Source organism: Elephas maximus, chromosome 1, assembly GCF_024166365.1.
Source record: "Elephas maximus indicus isolate mEleMax1 chromosome 1, mEleMax1 primary haplotype, whole genome shotgun sequence".
In the NCBI taxonomy this organism is placed as follows: Eukaryota; Metazoa; Chordata; class Mammalia; order Proboscidea; family Elephantidae; genus Elephas; species Elephas maximus.
Window position 1 is genome coordinate 84,804,128 of NC_064819.1, and position 21,857 is coordinate 84,825,984.

Genomic DNA, 21,857 nt, shown 5'->3' on the forward strand with positions numbered 1-21,857 from the left:
ATAAGTCGGAGTAGATTCAAAGGCAACTTTGTTTTTTCTTTAGCATAGGTATGGACCCTAGTGTCAGAGGTTAAGAGTTGGCTGCTAACCAAAGGTCAGCAGTTCAAATCCATCATTTTGGGAAGCCCAATGGATAAGGTTGTTATAACTCAAAATCCACTTAATCCACGTACATTGCGAAGGTAATATACATGAGTCCTTTGCAAGTCAAGTAGGTGACCTCAAATTTGGCTTAGGGATGGCCTGTGATAGAATTGTAGGAGGAGGATAGCTGCAGCTTTTAGAAAGAAGAGAAAAGGTGATGATGCATTATGAAGGATCTCCAGTCTCTAGGATTTTCACCTCCTCTATCATAATCAATCCCCTCTTTCCTATGGATAAAATGGCCTTTTCTCACCTTCAAGCCTTCCTTTACAAGGTCTTCCTCTACAAGATCTCTCTACAGGATTTTCTGCTGGTTTAGGTCAAAATACAAAAAACCTTTTAGTTCGTGTTCTGGATTACATGATCAAATTCACATTGATTCATCAAGGTTATTTTTATTCTCAGTTCAATAATGAAAAATATTTACAGGGAAACTAGAACCATTCAATAAGGATGTGGCAACTGTCCTGAAACGATGCAGACCTTACCCAAGGTCTTTGGGTTACTGTGAATATTCTCTCCTCTTTTGACTCTTGAGTGCTTAGGGGTTATACTCCGTTTCTCCTTTCACAGCTTCTTCAAAGATGGGACTCTCCCAACCACACTCAGACACTGGGTTCATTCAGGTCAGGTAGACAAAGAAGTTGCTATGCACTTTGATGGCTTCTTTCTGCTCCATATCCATGACTGTGAATGAGAGGTAGGCAAGACACGGTGGTGAGTCTTTGCATCCCCGGCGCATATCTGGGTTGAACATCTACTTCTCAATGTCTTAGAACATCCCAGAGGACAAAATGAGATGAGAAAATGGCTCTCCTCTTTTGCAGGAATGAATTCTTCTTCACCTAACATGATTTCAGAATTGTGTTGTCCATCCCAAAGAAGGAACAATGATATTTCCCAAGCACTGGAGCAGGTTTTTCTTCTTTCAGATTTTCTAGCCTCTTTCTGCTCAACTTTTCCCCACATTGTCTTAAACAGTCTGCTTAGTCTTTGGGACATGCAGCTGGTGGCCCATGTAATGGTGAGTAATGAGAGTGCTTGGAGAGAATGTATGAATAAGAACGATATCAAGTAACTGTACGTGAACACCAGTGTCCCACAAGTCAATTAAGAAAGAAACACCAAGGCCAAAACAAGTCAGATTAAGAAAGAATTAAGTTTCTGAGACTAAGAAGATCTATCAATGCGCTTTGAGAGGAAAGGAAATTGGAGAGACTGGGGATGGAACCGAGAGCCTCGTGCTTGCTAAGCGTGCGCTCTTCCACTGAGCTATACCCCAGTGAAACGCCGTTTCAGAGGAATCATCATAGCTGTTCTCCTAGTCTTGAAGGACTGTTGTCGAGACAAAATTACCTTATGTTCAATTTCGCTGTTTCCATACTCCCTACACTGCACTCTCTCAGACACGGATACACCAAGAGAAGGACACCTTAGTGCTAGAAAGAAAGGCATTGTTCCTGATCAGTAGTCTTCCACCAGACTGCCCGGAACTTGCTTCCACTCATTCCATCACCTGACTGAGTCCCGGGATATAACATTCTTTTGTAACTTGTCTGAATGTAACTTTCTGTATTCTTTTGACTATTGGAAACATATTAATATTTCACACAGGCAAATAAATAAAACTAAGTCAAGTGTGTGTATGATAACGCTCTAAATATGAATAAGAATGGAAACAATTAAATCTAACGTATTCCAGGAAAAAAACTTATCCACATTGGAGAAAAAAGAGAGAACTAATTCAAGAAAATGTTTTACACAATGCTTTACCCTCATTGTAAGACAAAAAGAATCACAAACAAATATTAAACTCTACGTAGTTGAGTTTTGTTTTTGTTTTTTAAATAGTGCTATGGGTGTAGCAATTCTGACATTACTTCCTGTAAGATTTCGGCTTGAGTAAATGAGGACATACATTGAGGTTGTTGGAAACCAGGGCTCTCACTGTGTGAAATAGAAGGAAAACACGAAACTGGAATGGGGGAAGGTAAGAAATTCCCTTCTGGTGCTGGATTTTGTATTCCCGTTGCCATCTAGGTTGATTTCCACTCATAGAGATCCCAGGTGTAAACAGAAGAGACCTGCCCAGTAGGGTTTCCTAGGCTTCAATCTTTATGGGGAATCCTGGTGGCACAGTGGTTAAGCGCTCAGCTCTTAACCAAAAGATATTCAGCTGGCACCCACCACTGCGCTTTGCAGGGGAAGAATTTGGCAGTCTACCTCTATAAAGGTTATAGCTATGAATCTGTATGGACTCCAAGGTAGTGCGTTCCTCTTTGCAGGAAGCCAACGGGCGCAATTGCATTTGACTGCTAGCCTAGATTGTTAGTTCCAGTGGTAGTAAAGACCTAGCCATCTGCTTCCGTTGAGACGATAGCCAAAGCATGGCTTGCTTTGAGTCGGAATCATCTTCATAGCAAGACACAATTTTTAAGGAAGTAGGTGGCTAGAACTTTTCTTCCATGGCGCAGCTGAGTGAATTCCAACTGCCAACCTTTCCATTACTGTTAGGTTACCCAGCCGAAACCCTTTGCACCACGCAGAAGCCTTGCTCATATATTGTAGTGATTCTTTTTCTACAGAACTTCTTTCACATTTGTTGTGATTAAAAACATTCATCTCCGCTCTCACACACAAAACTTAATATCAGAGTAGAAATGAATAATAAGTGCAAAAGCATATAGCATTATGGAATTTCTTACCCCATTAGTTCCTTGTTTTTCTCACTGAATTTCAGTTCCTTTTCTTTGTTTTTAATTTTATGTAAAGTGTACAAAATGTCTGCTAAGACTTCGTGGAAGACCTCAAGACCAAACCAAACTCATTGCAGCCAGTCCATTTGGACTCATAACGACCCAAGGAACGTGTAGATAAGGAGAGGATGATCAAAACATGGATATATACAATTCGATTGCATTTGCCAAAATCAGTAAAAAGTGTCAAAAGCTACCATTTCCTGATGAGTCCGTTCTGATTCATAAAAACTGGCAAGAGTTACTCCCTAGGGTCTCCAGGCCTGGCACAGCGGTTAAAACTATTGACAACTAACTGTAAAGGTCACAGGACTTTTCAGCTGATGAGAATTTTGGTCTAGGAGTTGATACTGTAATGGGTTGAGATCTGGGGGGATGCCGAGATGAAGTGAATGTTTTTACATGTGGGACAGTTGTGAATCTTTGTAGACCAGAGGGAAGACAGTAGCATGTGTAGTTATGTCCCCCTAAAACTATCCTTGTCCTAATATCCAAAAGCTTTGAATATGTTACCTTACATGGAAAAAGGTATTTTGCAGACTTGATTAAGTTAAGGATCTTTCCATGGAAAAAATTTTCTGCATTTGCTGGTTGGACCCAATGTAATCACAAGACCCATATAAGAGGCAGACAGGTGGCCAAGAGTCAGAAAAGGAAATGACACAACAGAAGCAGAGATCAGCCTGATGCAGTCATGAACCAAAGAATGTGGGTATTCTCAGATGCTAGGAAGTACAAGGAATGAATTCTGTACCATAGTCTCCAGAAACAACACAACTCTGCCAATATTTTGAGTTTAGTTCCCTAGGACCCATTTCAGGCTTCTGATCTCCAAAACCGAAAATAATAAATTTGTGTTTTTTGAAGCCATTAAATTTGTGATAATTTGCTACAGTAGCAATAGGCAACTAAACGAGAGCTTGGTATTAGGTTGTACTGTAGTCAGCGTATTGAAAAACTGTCTGGATACCAAAAGAAATTCAAAAAGTTTTGTAAGGATTCCTTGGCAAAGTGCTAAAAATTACAGATCCCGCACCCTACTATAATCACATCACTCAAGATTACTGGGTGTTGCTTCTGGAATCTGCGTTTTGTACTAAACAACTTGATGAGTGCTAAAATTTTCCGTCCTACTACCTTTCTTTTTCAAGAGAGTTTAATTTAGAAGAGACAAGAAAAACCTTTGTGCCCTCTCTGAGGCTCCAACTCATGACCTTCAGCTTATGAGACTGACCCGCTGCCTACTGTGCTAAGAACGTACACGCTTAAATTCCTTTTGGTAAATTCTCAATTGGAAACATTTCAAGCATCAGTGAAATTACTGAAATATTAGACTCTCATATACCACAGTCTGCCAGTGGAGCCCTGGTTGCACAGGGGTTTATAGTTGGGTTAGTAACCAGAAGTCTGGCAGTTCGAGTCCATCAGCTCCTCCTTGGGAACCCTTTGGCCAGTTCTACTCTGTCCTATAAGGTCGACTGGATGACAACGGCTTCCCTGGTTTTGTTTGTTTGTTTGTTTGTTTTACCATAGGTCTCCATGCTCCAAAAGGAATTGGTGCTACGTTATACATGTTTGCTGTTGCTCTCAGTTTGTCACATAGCCTTGATCAAAATTATTTCAGGATTTTGCCACCGACTAAGCAGTGGGGTTTTTTTAAGTAAATATACAACACAGTGAAGTTTTCCACTACCGCTTTAAACATCAATTACAGCTGGGTGACATTCATCAGGTTAGTTTTTTTTTTTTTTTTTTTTATCTCTGTGCCTCATAGTCTTCATCAGGAAAATGGAGATCTTAGTACCTATCATTGAGGCAGTTTATAGGACTGAATGACAATAAATGTAAGGACGGTGCATGGCACGTAATAAATTTCCAATATATTTTAGTTTTGACTATTACTGTGTAGAAATCTAGGAAATGTAAAACGTGGTGGAAGACAATCGTCTATCATGGCAAACATACTGATATGAATGACGCAAAGGTGCAGGGTAGCGTGGTCAAGCGGTCTAAGGCGCTGGATTAAGGCGCCAGTCTCTATGAAGGCTGGGTTCGAATCCCACCCCTGCCAGTTCTATTGTAAAATGGAGTAAAATGGATCCATCAGTGAACGGAATTATCAAAAATCCAATCCCTTGGGATCCAGTGGCTTCCGACTCATAGCGAGCCTATATGAATCTGCCCCGTAATGTTTCCAACGAGTAGGGGTTGAATTTCAACCTTTGTTTGGCAGCTCAGCTCTCAACTAGGGTGCCCTTGGAGAACAAAAGCAACGCATTTATGTCCTTAAGAGTAAGCCAAGATCAGTTGCGGCCTTTTAAAGAAAATGAGACTATTGTCGTTTCTGACTATTCTTTATATCTAAGAACAGTATTTCGTGTCCAAGTGGTAAATCTTCATGGTTTTTAAAATGTTTATATTGAAACAAATACATATTTCCAAATTACAAAAACCTAAGACTTTATACACAGTGAAAACCTTCCCTTCCACCACCTCCCCTCCACATTCCGCCTGCACTGGATTCTGTCTATCCAGGCAACTCTATTAGTCTGGGGTTACCTGCAGCAAATATTATTTGCATAAGCAAGCCAGTACACAGTTGCCACGGAGTCATCTCTGACTCATGGAGACTCCACTTGTATCAGAGTTGAACTGCGCTCCACAGAGTTTTCTTTTTCTTTTTTTACAGCGGTCTTTTTTTCATAAGTTCTGTGCTTGGAATAGCTGGGTTGGAAGTTTCTAGTTTAAAACACCAATGAATACGAAGTTCTACCTACTGCGAAGATTTTAATTACACAGACCCTCTGAAAAAGACCCCCACCCCACCGCCCCCCACCCCCACCCCAAAATAAAGCAAGCAGGGCCTGTGGGCTGGGTTTCTGTTTCTCCTCCTTTTTCCTCTACCAGAAGCCTCTGGGGAAATGCGGCTCTGCTCCGTTAGCCTGGAGAACCGGCCGGTGGTCCTTCCGCTCTGGCTTTCTTGCTTAATCTGAAGATGGAATCATGTCACACAGCACTTCTTTTCAGAGTATAAGCCCATTGGTAAAAATCAAAGTCCGTCTCAATGCCAGATTCATTTCATTACCTAATGCTAAGTCAAATGAACAACTCGTCTCACTTTCCAATGTTGTGTATAGCAGAATCATTGGACATGGTGTTTGGAAGGGAGTATTCCATAGGCATTTTGATGGCTGATATATTGGAAGTAGATTACCAGGCTTTTCTTCTGAGGTGCCTATGGGTGGACTCCAACTTCCATTCTTCTGCTTAACAGCCCAGCCAATTAACAGTTTGCTCCACTCAGGGACAAATAAGCCAACAGGAATCTATTATTTTTTCCACATTTCACACTATCCAAAGCTATTCTATTGCACAGTACATATTAAGGAAACTAATACTTTTCTATTGTGTAGTAGAGAAATTACAAATATTTTCTCCACAATTTATTCTATTTTCTTTTTTTTCAGTCTTCTTGCATGTTTTTTGTTTGGGTGTTTGGTTGTTGTTGTTTAATTTTGTCTCAGCTTTTTTTTTTTTTTTTAAAAGAATGGAGGTGTATTCAGACAGAATTTTTTTTTATTGTACTGAGTTATGTCGAGGTTTCATTGTGTCTAAGTATTGTGTAAGAATTGGTTTTCTGCCCAAAGTTATGTAAACTTTCCAGTAATTATATTTGGTTTTGTTTTTCATTTTTACCTTTTAATTTTATATGCATTTCTACTTTATTTAGTATCATAAATGACATATTGATATAAACTTTATATTCCTTGATGACTACCCAGTTATCCCAACATCATTTATCTGAACTTTCCATTTTGCTACATCAATTACAAGTGGAACTATTTATTTTCCAAATTCTGGGTGGCTCCATAAGACCAAATAAGTCCAGGTGGACTAACAATGTCTTGTTTACTCTATGTTTATATCTGAAAGTGTCATTAACCCAAGGAATCCCCTTGACTGCAACTAGTTTGGATTTTTTGTTTGTTTTATGTCGACATAAAGGTCCTTTGGTGACAAAAACAGTTTGCATTCAACTAGTAACCAAAAGGTTAATGATTTGGACCCACATGGTGGCACTGAAGAAGAAAGGCCTGAGGATCTAACTCCATGAACCTTAAATCCAAAAAAAACCCTGTGGAACACTTCTACTCTGCAACATGGGGTCACCATGAGTCAGTATCAATCTAATAGAATGCAATAGTTTGCTATTATTGTCATTGACATTAATGTATTAACACAAAGTGGTGACAATAGTGTGGGAAACCAAACCATTGTGGCATGCTGGCGGGAATGTATATTAGGCAAAATCCATCAGAATTAGCATGGTACTTCATGTAGGCTGCTCTAGCAAGTCCATGCATAGAAAGTACTCATGTCCACTTGACATGTCAGATACAAAATATTACTTACTGCACCAAGGTATATATTATGACATATCCATAAAACGAATTCTATGCTATCAAGCAAAGAAACAGCTCTTTCTGTATTGATTTGGAAATCATTGCAACATACCTGATGTGAAAAACCCAAAATGCCCTAGAAGGGTTTGTAATTTCCTTATTTGTATTTAAAAAATGGAGGAAATAATACCCCCGAGAGACTAGGTTTGCTGTACAAGGAGGAACTAGGGGACTGAGAGGGTTGGGGGAGAGCGAACGATGAGACTTTAACATTTTTTACACCGGCGACGAGTTTGATCTTTGGTTGGTCAAGCAGGGACACTAGACTTGAGTTCGCCTCCTTTGCTGTCTCTTTATGATACCTGGATATCACAAAGTGCAAAGACAGGCAAAAAGAAAAAAAAAAAACATTAAGTTCCAGGAGAAAAAAATCACCTTCAGAAAATTATTTAAAATGACACGGCTGACAAGGCGCCCGGACCGTAACCAGGCTGAGGTGAAGTCTCTTCTCAGCTGCATCTGGGTGTCTGGTGTGGGCCTCGGGAAGTTATTCTTTATGTCCCCAACCAGAGAATACAGGAGCTCCTGCCTTACCCACCTGGAAATCCAGTCACGGTTGTGTGTGAGTGTGTGTGTTGTGTGTAAATATATGGGTTTGTTAGACAGTTTTCTTGTTGGCAGCAGATCTTCCAGTTTTTGATGCAAGTGTCGACCGTCTTATTTCCCAGATCTGAGAGCCTGCGTCAGTTTGCAATTGACGCGTGCCTTGGCGTCTTCCCCATAACCTGAGAAGACCCAACCTGCCTGCTCTCATCCCATTAACGCAACCTGGGAGAGGTCCCTGGATCTCCCCTCCCCTGTCGGCCTGCCCTACTCCTCCGCTCAGGTGTTTCAGTCCCCGCGTGTCCTAGGGAACCGGGGCCCTGTAGCCTCACCTCTGCTTCCAAGGCCCTTCTACAATCACGGGTGTCACCTTCCCCCAGGCGTAGAGCTGAGGTCAGGTTCACTGCTACCCGACCCCGCCTTCTGAGCATCTGGGTGGTAGGGGATCCAACAGGGGACCAGAGCGGGGGTCACTGCTGTGTGCAAGGGCCGGGTTAGAGAGCAGAAGACTTTACTTTCTTTGCTGTTGAATGACCTACTGTGCTTGAAACCAGCTTTAGGTGAGTAGAAGACACTGCGGGGTTTCGCTGGAGCCATAGGGTTCTTCACTGTAGGAGGAATGTACCTGGATCCAGGAACCCAGTGTGGCCAGCAGGCCCCTCTTTGCTTCCCCCCTTCTCCCAAGAGGCTCTACACCTCTGATTTTCTGATTAGAGTGATTACAGCGCTGAGTTTTGGCATTGTGGGATTTAAGGGAGCTACGATTTGGGGGAGGATTCAATAGCTAAATTCAACCCTCCCAGCCTTCTTTTCCCTTCGGTCCCGTTCCCTCCAAATCACTGCTTGATGTAAGTGCAAGTGACCATCACTTGGCAGTCTGAGTCTCACTGGAATTCCTTTGTTAGAGACCCTCACTTAGATCATCCTAACGAAGAATCTAAATTACGAAAGATGAGGCCCAAAGACAGAGAAGTTTGTTTTTCGAAACCTATATCGCATTTGGAACAATCGGGCTACCTCGAATTTACTGAAGGTTATCTTTGGACTAATTGAGTGATTGGTTCTGACACTCAAGCAGATCGAAACCTTTCCTGCTTTATTACTTCTACAGCACATGTGAGTAAGCAAAATGTCTTCCTGTTTTTGCCCATGTTCTCATTGTAAACTGATATGGATCGTGTAGATTTTGTAGCAAGCATCTAATTAGACAGGTCAAAAACAGTACTAAGCCACACGTTTGTATTAGTTCTATGGCTTAGTTGTTTAGAAGTCTTGTCATGTGAATAACAGATCCTGGGTTTGAGTCCTAATAAGACCTTAGTGTTTTCCTCTCCATGGAAAACCAATATCCTCTCCATCCCCCCAAACCTAAATTCTCTACCTCACTTCTTGTACTGTAAGTTCTGATGCTATTGAACAAAAGCAGTTGTGGCTGCAGAATTCTCACTCCAAAAAGAAAAGTGATAGGCCTAAGTAACTTTTCATGTAAGTTTTTGCATTAAATTATGCCAGTTCCTTTTCTCCAACATATGTTCATTGAGCTTCTACTATATGATATGCACAGATTCAAAACTTACACAGCTGTAGCTACCAATATTTGCATTTATCCTCACTTCTGCAAGACTTTTTTTAGCAATCACTTCCAAACACACATAGGTAAAAATGCAAAATAAAATAAGACCATGGCTAATCTTCTAAATTTTATAATAGAAGAAGTCTAAAAATATACCACATGTCCATGAATTGGGAACTCTTCGAATAATCTATGGTATATACATACAGCTGTGTTATGGATTTAACTGTGTCCCCTCTCCCAAAAGAGATGTTGAAGCCCTAACTCCCAGTATCTGTGAATGTGATCTTGTTTGGAAATGGGTTGTTTGGAATGTGATCAGCTAACTTGACATGACTTCATATTGGATTAGTGTGGGTCCTAACCCGATCTGAGTGGTGTCTTTGTAAAAGAGGGGAAAAGACAGAGACACACACAGAGGAAAGATGGCTATGGAGTTATGCTACAGGTATAAACCAAGGGACACATGGGTTTACCAGAACTTGGAAGAAATTAAGAAGGATCTTCCCCTAGAGCCTGCTGTCACAGTTGTTAAGTGCTCAGCTTCTAACCAGAAGGTCAGTGGTTGGAACCAACCAGCCACTGCGGTCAGAAAGATGTGTCAGTCTGCTCCCATAAAGATTAAACCCCCTATTGGAGTCAAGTCGATTCTGACTCACAGTGACCCTATAAGACAGAGTAGGACTGCCCCACAGGGTTTCCAAGGCTTGAAGTATTTATGGAAGCAAACTGCCACATCTTTCTCTAGCTGAGCTGCTAGTAGGTTCCATCAAGCCGCCAAAGTCTTAAACACTGTGCCATCAAGGTTCCCTCTGTAAGGATTACAGCCTTGGAAACACTATGGGGCAGTTCTACTCTGTCCTATAGGGTCATTATGAGTCAACTATGAGTCAGAATCAACTTGATGGCAATAAGTTTTTTGACACCTTATATTTGCACTACGAGCCTTCAGAACTGTAAAGCCAGGGGCAGAAAGATATTAAAAGGTAATATAATAACACTAATTCTCCTCCTACACAAAGACATAACAGTCATATATGCTAGAGGGTGGATTTCAGTGGCACCAAAGCCTGAGAATAATAGCCTGAGAACATCAAAAAATGTGGATTCCTAGGTCCACTTCCCAGTTCGTGACTGGATTGAAATAAGGTGGGGCATAAATTTATATAGTTTAGAATTATCCCCAAGTAATTCTTACCATCAAGTAGGCTTGGGAACCACAGGCCTAGAAACTGAATGGGGAATAAGGAACCTGGGGAAACTTCACCCAGAAAGAGGGGCAGTAGACACAAAGAAAGTGGGAGGGGAAAGATGGGTAGGAGGGCAGAGTGATGAGTCCACTGATGAAGAAAGGGAGGCTGCAGATGCTGGGAACGAACATAGATGGCTGCTGCACAGATAAGAAAAAAGAAGAGAAGTGGGTGGAAGAGGGCTTGGACCTGGATCTCCGTGGATGCAAAGGATTCTGGACCACCAAAGAGACAGAACATTCCTGAGCTCTCCCTCACTCTTGTGCTTCCTTTAATTTCACAGGTAGTAAAAAAAAAAAAAAAAATTTTTTTTTTTAAGAAGGCTCTCTCTAAGGAATGTGGGCTGAGATCATATATTCTGCAGAAAACTCCAGCTCCTTTCATCCGAAACTCTGGCTATGAGAGTTCAGAACTGGTCTTCCAGACACAGGTTAGACGAACTGCACACTTTGGAGGGCACACAAGAGGTTGTTTTGTTTGCAGTTCAAAAGCTCCGATCCTAGGGACTTCTGAGAGAACTGACAGAAATTCCATTGGTGGTGGTAGGGAGCAATGTTGAATGTAAAAGGGGGATCTACCTGAAGATTTGGCCTCGAGTTTCTCAAATATTAGTGCATTTTGCGTACAAAGCAAGGCAAATAACAGAAAGAATGGTTAAAGGATAAAACCAGAAAACCAAACATGTTGCTCTCTAGTCGATTCTGACTCATAGCCACCATATAGGACAAAGTAGAACTGCAACATAGAGCTGCCAAAAAGCAGCCGATGAATTCAAACTGCTGACCTTTTTGTTAGCAGCCTTAGCTCTTAAACACTAAGCCAACAGGGTTTTCACCGGGGAGTGGTTGACAGTAATTGTCAGGAAAAGTTGAATCCCTGAGCTAGGATAGCCCAGTAGATGCACAACTGACTTTGTGTGAGGGTCCAGATTTCAAGGGCAGGCTCAGGCTTAATAAGCACATCACCACCACGCACACACGTACTTCTAACTTTTCCTTAGAAGCCATTTGAAACTTAGCGTTCTCCAGAGAAAATTTTTCCATCTCTTATGGTGGGCTCTTCTGCTCCTCACATCTTTTTCTTGGCCACCATCTTACCAGCCCTAGAGCAAGACTGTGTGAGTCAGGAAAACCAGGGTCACTCTAATGGTCATAACAACTCTTTATACAGTAGTTTTAGTGGTTACTGCAAGTGACATAATGCAAATTATTGACCAAATCTAGTAGGATAACAATTAGTGGGTACATAGGTTTGCTCACTATCTTCTTGAGACTCGGCCCACTTTTGGTTTTGAAAACTCTTTAATGTTAACTACTGATCTTTGAGAAGCCATGGTGATGCAGTGTTTAAGCGCTTTGTGGTGGAACCCACCAGCCATTCTGTTGGAAAAGGATGGGGCAATTGGCTTCCATAAAGATTTTCAGCCTTAGAAACCCTATGGGGCAGTTCTACTCTGTCCTATAGGGTCACTATGAGTGGGAATGCACTGGACCGCAACAGGTTTAATCTTTATGGAACCGACTCAACCTCAATGGCAAAAGTTTTCATTTGAGTTTTTCGTTTGTTTATTGACCTGTGAGAAGAGACACACCCCAAACTCTACCCCACCCCTCCAGCAACAAGTGTACAACCAACCACTGGAAGTCAATTCAAGAAGCTTCCACTTCTTGCCTAAAAATAAACAAAGGACCAAATATGGACTGGAAACTTTGATCTTCTGATCTGGAATCAGAAGTCTATACATCAGGCCATGTGACCAATACACTAAAGAAGTATCCTGAACCTGAAAGTGAAAGAGTTGCTAGGGCACATTCAGTTTCTGTTTTCAAATTTTTAACTTTGCAATTGGAAGGAAATTTAACAACCTTCGAAAAAGAAATCAAATATCACCTGAAAGCTAAGAAAATAATTATTTAGAATTAATAAACTGTGAGATTGTGAGATGATCAGAAGTCACATATTTCTTCAAGGGCTCACTGGTCTAAGTCACTGAGAATAATGACAGGCAAGGGTGGAGAAGTACAAGCCAGGAACTACACTCTGCAATAAAGGAGTGCAGATGATAGCCTGAGAGGGAACGCCATAGGTTGGTATGTTCAGACCTTTTCTGTCTCAAAGATAAAATGGTGCTGCTCAAGGGAGAAAACTTTGCAAGCTCAAACAGGAGCTCCCCTTTCAAAGACACCAGCTTTTAACATCAGGAAAATATTTTATTATCAGCCATTCATAACATCAGTTTTAACAAGTTGATCCTCTACCAACAAGTAGAAGAGTCACCTGTTATGCAGATGGGCCAAGTTTGTTGGCCCCGATGTCTGAAGTGCAGTTTGGAGACTTCCAAGCTTCTTCAAGTAGGGAGAAGAGAGCCAAAATAGCTTGGAGGGATGCTTGTGTCATCGAAATGCTAACTTCCCGGGTATTTTGCTTAGACTTTTTCTCTAACTTCCTTGTGGATTGACACACAAACCAATCCAAAACAATTTTGTGTGATCCACCACCAACTATGCCTCATATATTCATAAGGTAGAAAAGATGAGAAATCCACAGATTCCTCATGAAAAGCAATTATATACTCTCCCAGTTTTCACATAGTCTTCGTTTCTTGGACGGGCCAAATTATTTGGAAGAAATAAACAATAGCCTTTTCCTATGTCCCATGCCATCTTTTCTTTCCAGAAAGCTTAGTCTTTTCTTCACCCCAAAACTTCCTTTTTGCCCCTGGATCACCTGTAAAGTATTTTTTCCAGGTTTAGGTCATATTATGGATGGATGTCCTAATGTACAAACTTCATCAAGATAATTATCCTTTTCCTTTGCATATGAGCAACAAACAGTGAATAAGGCGTAAAAAAGGAAGAGAAGAAGGAGAAGGAAGAGGAGTGGGATTAGAAAGAAAATGAAAAGAAGGAGTGACTCACTCATGGTAAACAGGTTGCATCATTAAGAAAAGCAAGCATGGAATTGCAGAAGATTAAACCACCACCCAAAAAAAAGGGAAGTAAGTTTGTGTGATCATTAAGGTTGTGTGTCAACTTGGATGGGCCATGATTCTCAGTGGTTTCACAGTTTTGATGTAGTTTGGCAGTTGTATCATGATGTGATCACTTCCATGATGAGATTTGATACCAGATCACCTCCACAATGGAATCTGGTGTGAGTAGCCAATCAGGTGAAAGAGAATGTCCTCCGGGGTGTGGCCTGCATCCAGCATAGGTCCACCCTTTGGCAAGGATCTGAAGCTTTTGCTTGCTCTGGAATCTACAGCTGGCTTCTGGTTCTTCAGACTTGAGTTAGCAGCTTACCTGCTGTCTTGCCTACTGAACTTGGGATTTGTCAGACGTCAAAGCCTGTGAGCAAGAGCCCTGCTGTGTGAACTGCCAATATTGGGTTTGCCAGCCTATGGCTACTTGAATCAAGAGAAGTCTCCAGCCTTACCCAGAGGCTTAGGACATTCCATCCTCTACAGCCAAGTCAGCCATCTCCTTGATATAGCTCTCTCTCTTTCTTTCTCTCTCTCTCTATTTATTTTATACACTTGACAGGTCTTGCTTGTCTAGAGAACCCAGCCTAAGACAGGTTGCTACACTTAATCTGAACAGGTAATATGATGACACACTGTGATTTATATATACATGCATACTTACATATGTGTGTGTATATACACACATGCTGTTTTACCACTAAAAAATCTATGCAAAGAGATACACTTGAAAGCTCTATGTATTCACTTGAATTTTTAATAAGTTCAAGTAATCCACAGAAAGACAGCAAAAAAGAAATAAAAAAGAGAGAAAGTAGAAACAGAAAAGAAAAATAAAATGCCAGATGTAAGCTCTGGACTAATCAACAATTACAAGGAATATAAATGGTCTAAATATACTTATTAAAACTCAAATTGGCAAGTGGTTTGAAAAATATGACTAGAGGTCATGCCTAGGTTATAAACAGATCTCTCCCTGAAGGTGTCTTTAAGTTGACTTCGTAGGTAAGTAAAAACAGGTGCACATGGTTCTGATTTAGCCTTCATTTAGTGCAAAAAAGGCTGGAAGTCTTTTGAATGATTTAAAAGCTCTCCAGGCAGCATGTAAAAGTGATTGTCATGAAGAATCTGTTGGAGCAGGATTGGTTCAATCACTTCAAAGTGTGGAAGAATTTTTGCTTTTGCCCATTTTGTACTGTTAATATATACTGGTCATTGTGGAACATTCCTTGGACTGGAACAGGCACAGCTGTGGCAGCATGCTTGTCTGCTTTTTTTCATTCTATACTATTCTTTAGACTGGACAGACATGGCTCTGGTGGCATGCTTGTCCATTTTCGACGTTTGTGTCTGTGAATATATGCCAAATAAAACTTTCTTTTTGCTTTACTAAACTTTCTGGTGTTTCTACCGTAGAACAAAGGTCACCCATACTTTTACAGTGGACTTTTATACTGCTTACATCTGGTTTCTGGAAGAGTGAATAACTGGGAAAGCCAAAGTTGCCCTTCAGTAAAAGTCTCTTACAAGAGTCCAACAGAAATAAAGCAGTGGCTTAGGAAAGAAGAATGCACATGGAAGCACAAAGACGAAAAGTGGGCAGTGGCACAATTTCCCCCAGGGAGGAAGAGGAATGGTCTGTTAGCCACAAAGCAGTCTCTTTCAGATCACAAGCCTGCCAAATACCAAGAACATATTACATCACACTTCCTTTATGTAATAGGTTTAACAACTTGGTCCTAGGCCAGAAGACTGGCCTAATCAAAAGGTGGCATCTGGAGAGGCACCAGGGTCCAGACTTCCAAATTTTTCTGTGAGGACAGAGGTAAAGATTACAGTCTCTGTTTTGGAAATTGGAGGATTTTTAGCTTGAATTTCAAACTGAGGACCACTACAGTGTCTTACTTATCTAGTGCTGCTATAACAGAAATACCACAAGTGAACACTATTAATTAACAGAGGCTATATAAGTTTGAATTCAGGACACTAGCTCTAGAGGATGGCTTCCTCTCTGTGTCAGCTCTGGGGGAAGTTCCTTTTCTCTTCAGCTTTTGTTCCCTGGTTCCGTGGAGATTTCCTTGTGGCATGGCATCTATCTTAACCCATCTGTGCTGGCTTAATTGCTCCATTTATATCTTGTAAATGATTGACTCCAGAAATACCCAACACTAACCCTGCCTCATGAACATAACAAAGACTACCGATTTCCACATATGATTGTAAGCACAGGCATAGAGGTTAGGATTTACAACACATATTTGGTGGGACAGGATTTAATCCATAACAGACACCCAAATAGCTTGACTGAACTTCTGGTATTTTGACTAGAGAGCATCAGTTTGCTTCTATTCTGAATTCATCCAGAAAAAATAAGGGCTCTTTTGGGTGACCTCCAAAGTCACCTAAACTATTGGAGGTCTTGAAAACATGAGAAACTCTCCATGTAGGACAAATACAGCCATAGCTTGAGAAAGGACAGGAAACCCCAGGAGCCACTCTTCCTTCTCAGCACACACCTGGCCCTTAGCATTTCCTTCTGCAATGTACACCGCAGTGCTTCTGAAGTTTTGACATGTGTATCACTTCCAGGGCTTGAACCACAGATTCAGTGGATCTAGGGTTGGCTTTGAATTTGGAATTCTGCTCACAGCACCCTAATTTCTCCTCACTCCTTGCTCCCCTGTGCAGTGTCCACTGTGGCAAACATGCTACTGTTTGCTTAAAGGGCCTAGAAAGAACAAGTGGATAACAGGAAAAAAAAAAAAAAAAAAAAAGCAAGTACATGGCATGACCTCATTGCCTCTGTCCATAAAATGCATCCTAAAACATAAATATTTGACCTTAGGAACGGAGCCAACATGTGGCCAGTTAAAATTAGAAGCCAGACAGTCTCTCCCCTGAGTAAAAAAAAAAAAAAAAGTTTCTATGAATGTTTGTGTTGCAGAAGAAAATCAAGAAGTAAGGGCATCCCAGCTTGATAGAGGGTCAGATTGAAGGGCTGGGAACAAACATCTAATTCTGTCTTCCCAAAGACCTTTGATTCAAGGAAATACATACAGTGTTAGAGACAGTTTTGAAACCATTAAGCATAAGAAATCTTCAAAAGGTGGAACCAGTGGACCAGAAATCCCTAGAGTCTTCCTGGTCATATAAAACAAATGTGATCAGCTTGACCTTGAAGTAACAAAGGTAACCTGCAGGATTCGAACTGCCGGTCTTTTTGTCACAGGTCTTAACCACTACACCACCACCTGTGATCTCTCCACCTTTTTTTTTGTAGTAGTCTCCCAATGACATTGGTGTCCCAAGTCAATTCTTGAGTAGTTTGATTAGCTCTCTCTCACTCTCTTTTTTTTGGTTTACATTAACGTTACCTTTTATTGTCTATATTTTTATGAATTTGATCTTTATTTATCTTGCAGGGTTGATATGTGAATGATAACACAAGCAACACTGGATGTAGGTCATATCACTAAAGATAAAAAAAAAATAAGATGTACAAAAAAGGGTGGGTGGTAAGTGCGGTTCGTTGCAACTCAAATAAGACCTAAGTCATAAACTACCTGGATCTATTTTCCTTTTTGACAGAAAAACTTTCCCTGCTTCTTCACATGGGTCTACTTCCTTCTGATGATATCTGAAGTTTCCAGTAAATGTTTTCACTTAAAGGCTTAAAATAAGGAGGAAAATGCAGTGAGTGTGGAAATAAAGAAAAACTAATATTGTGGAATATCAATTAGGAATGTGTTGATTCTGCCTATTTCTTCTACTTTCTTTTTCTGAAGGCTTCTAATTTCTTTACAGTCTTCGTTCCCTTTTCCAGCGTCCAAGCCACTCAAACTTCTCTAAAAAGACTCGGGATCGGCAGTCGCCTATCTCTCAGTTTTGACCGAGCTCCAGTAAAGACTTCGGTGGACATAGGATGAGATTCTCTGCTTTCGACCGGCCCTTTGGCGCAGAAAACGCAAGGCAGTAAAGAAAACTGTGCGCGAAGGAACTTCCTGCACCTCTTTTTCTGTCTTTCTGTCTCTTGAATAATAGTAGAAATGGGAGCCAAGGAATGACCTGTTCATGTGCACGCTTTTGATTCGGGTAATTCAAGCGATTCCGTTGGAATCCGGTTCTTCCTTTCTCCTCTTTCTGAACGTCTTCCTTCCGTTGTCACAGTCACCTTAGGGGATGTAGAGACTCACACCCTATGAATGGACAAGCATTCAAGGCAGTCCGCCGGGTTATGTTTTTACTTTCTATGTGTGCAGGAATGGTATGGAAAATATTAAGAGAACTAAATCTGTATGCCTTAAAAAAAAAAAAAAAAAGGTTGCGGTCCAGGGGATTCCGACTGATAGCAAGACTATAGGACACGACAGAACTGCCCCCATAGTGGTTCCAAGAACCTGCTGGTGGCCTTCTGCTTAGTAGCCTAGTACTTAACTACTGTACTATCCCGGGGCTCCATACCTTAAAGAGTGGGTTCAAATCGCTTTGCAGCAGAGAAAGAATCTGGAGATGCCAGGGATCGAACCCAAGGCCTCATACACGCACACCGTGCGCTCTACCACTGTGCTACATCCCCCATTAAGAGAGCTTCTTGTTAAACGTTATCTACACGTAGTTCTATTACAATCCTAAAGCCTTGGGATACAATTCTTATATTAATAAAAGGATGATAATTGTGTAAACGAAAACAAAACTGCTGAAACTCGCAGTTGCCAGGGACCTTTACATCTTTAGGCTAAGGCTCTCTCAACTGAGCTATTTCTGCGGCTTCGGGTCGTGATTTTTAGATATACTTTCAAAGTATTTTTTTTTCAAAGTATTGTTTAACCTTTTCATTTACAAAACTCTCCTCCACCTCCAAGGCTAGAGGGGGCTTAGTTGATATTTCCCTTCCTCCACGTGGAAGGCTAGAGTGGGCTGTGGTTGGGTGTATCCCTTTTTTCGCCAAACCCAGTGGCGTGGATTCCATTCCGACTCATACTGGCCCTATAGGACAGAGTAGAACTGACCGATAGAGTTTCCAAGGAGGGCCAGGCGCATTCCAACTGCGGACTGTTTGGTTAGCGGCCCTAGTTCTTAGCCGCTATGCCACCAAGGTTTTCCTACGCAAGTTAGATATGATAAAATCCTTGATGGTTAGGATCTGATAAAGTAGTTTCCCTTGAGGGCAGGTCATTTTAAGAACAGCAAACCAAAAACCATCATAGCGACCCTAAAGAACAGAGTAAAACTGCCCCATAGAGTTTCCAAGAAGCGCCCGGTGGATTGAACTGCCCACCCTTTGACTAGCAGTTATAGCCCTTAACCACTATGCCACCTAAGCACTGTTGGAAATCGGCTCCTTTTCTGTCCTCCCTTTCTTTGCAGCAAGAACTGGCGGACTTTTCTCTGAAAGTTACCATGAGAATGTGGCTCTGCTCCTCATGGTAAAACTCACTAAAGTGTGAAGGGCCTTCAGAAGTTTTTTTCCTCTTAAGCCACTCCACTCTCAGTCTCCAGAAGAAATCATTCTAATCAGTGCTGGTTCCAGCTGCAGTGACCGTTTCTGCTCCTGGTGAGCAGTGAGTCTCTGTATCAGCCTGTTTGTTTCCAGTTTTCAAGTTGATGGTTTGCCCTGTGATCTTAATTCTCTGATGTATCTACTAAAAACTAAGAGCTGCTAATTTTGCAACTTTTTTCTTGTTTTGACCATGGGAGAGATTCTTTCCAAGTTCTTTACATACCAGACTAGAAACCAAAAGTCATAACTTTTAATTGATTGCTTGATAATGTTCTGGATACATCAGGTTAATAAACTATATTGTTAAAATTAAATCCACATGCTTATTTTTACTTGTTTAATTTGGCTCCTGGAAAATCGCAAATTGCATAAGTGTCCTTCATTTATGGCTTGCATTCTATTTCTACTGGACAGCACTGGCTAGAGAAGATGGTACCTGAGTAGGTGTTCTCCTGGGAGAACCACTAGGCTCAGAGGATGGAGTAGGACCTGCCAAAATTCGTGTTTCATATCACCCATGGACATGGAAATGTGGTCACACGAATGATCCCCTTCAATCTTTACAGCATCTGTTTTTACATAGTACTCATTGGCCTCATTTTTAAGATATTGAATGGAAGCTAATTACATTTTGGTAATTGCCCTATGTCCTGCACCTCAATAGAATGTAAAGGAATCCTTGTTTATTTAGGCCATAAAATATGATACTCTTTGTCTAATCAAGTATTTCTTAAAGAAATAAAATGCAAGCATCTGAACTGAGCTGAGCTGTATGACCTAAAGGATAAACTATCTGGCACCCAGTTTCTGTACACTCAGTATCCCTATCCTAATGTTGCTTCTCATTTTGTACCAAATTTCCTTTTGCAACTTGATGCAGCTCTGAGTTTGAAGGACTGTAGGTTATTTTCTCCTGACAGTGTCCAGGAGTTTCCAGGGAAAACAGATACTGTCAAACCAAAATATTGCAAAGAAGAAGAAAAAAAAAATCAAAACGGCAAACACACACACACATTGCCTGTTATCCCTGATAAAGAATGTCAAGAAACAGGTTGATGTTAGAGTGGGAAATAGGGAATGTTCATACATGAGTCTTGATGACTTCACTGCCATTTGCTCACATTGTTCAGAATTCTAGGTTCCTTCTTAAATGTTCAGCAGAATTTTCCATATAGAAATGTTTATTTTTGTTCTTTCCTTAAACAGAAATTATTTGAGATTTGGAAATTTCAAACAGGGGTTTAAGGCTGTAGGGTTGCTATCAGCAAGAAAATTCAAGATATTCTTAAAATTGTTTAAAAGTTCAACGATGTTCAACAAATTTCCTTTTTCCAGCAGTTAAATAATGGAGTGGACTCAAGATTCAAACCCAAGTTTTTTTATCACAAAATTTTTCTTGCATACACCACACCCACATTTGCACACTCATACTGTATAGAGATTCTTTTTCTACAGGACTTTAAACATTTCTTGCAATTAAAACCATCCCTTCTCCCCCACCCCCCCATACATAACATCAAAGCAGAAAAGAATCACAAGTATAACCAAAAGGCATTTCTTTTAAGTCGACCCCAATTCTTAGCGACTCTGTAGGGCAGGGTAGAACTGCCTCATAGGGTTTTCCCCGTAAGACACGATACAATTGTCCCTATAGAGCCGCCGCGGCTGTCATCTTTACGGAACCTGACTGCCCTGTCTCTCTCCCTGTGAGAGGGTGGTGGGTTCAAACTACTGATCCTTCTATTAGTAGTGAAGCACTTTCTAAGTCCACCATCATGTACTATATTAGACTGTCTCAGCCCACAACTTGCATAGTAGAGCCAACACATAGGGTTTTCTAGGCTGCAATATTTACAGGAGTGGATCTACAGGTCCACCTCCTGCAGAGCAGCTAGATAGATTGAACCACAGAACGTTAGGTTAGCAGCCTAGCTGGTAACCATTGTGCCACCAGGGCTTCTGGTATTTTTCTTTTTAATTTTAAATAAAATATGCAACACTTCTAGGGAGACTATTAAAAAAAAAAAAACATCCTTTTGTGTTCTCAGTTGGACCTGTGTCAATTAAAAGACAGAAGGCTGAGAATCTACCCATGGATTCTCTCCACCCATTCCAGGTCTAACTCCCCACCTCTGCCTCAGCTAGTAGTAATACTTAGGCTCCATAACTGTAGGCAGTAGCACAGCCTGCCCAAAGTCCTCTGAGCTAGGAAATAGGGAAGGGCATCTCTCAAGGAAAACTTTCCAAACAGAAAGCTGAGAAAATCTTTAGTGTCGGTGAAAGTAAAGGTGTGACATACACAGCTCAGTTGGGAGAGTGCTCGACTAAAGCTCTAAAAGTACCAGATCCTTTCCCAGGGTTGGAAATTCCTCGGTTTCCTTCCAAATATGTCTTCTTCCTGCACCAAGTTACCCAACAACAGATACCTTCCAATACTCACTTTCTCAAGTAAATTTTCTAAAGCTCTAAGCCAAGGAGAGTCGGAGCTGAGCCAGGAGCCTCCAACCTTTTTTGACTTCCCCAGTGTTACAAACAGTAAGACTAAAGAGCTCAACTATTTATTGAGGGAGGGAGAGATGTTTGCAAATGGGCTGTCATTTCTAGAGAAACTGCTGCTATTATCACAAAGCCTTTTTTTTTTTTTTTGC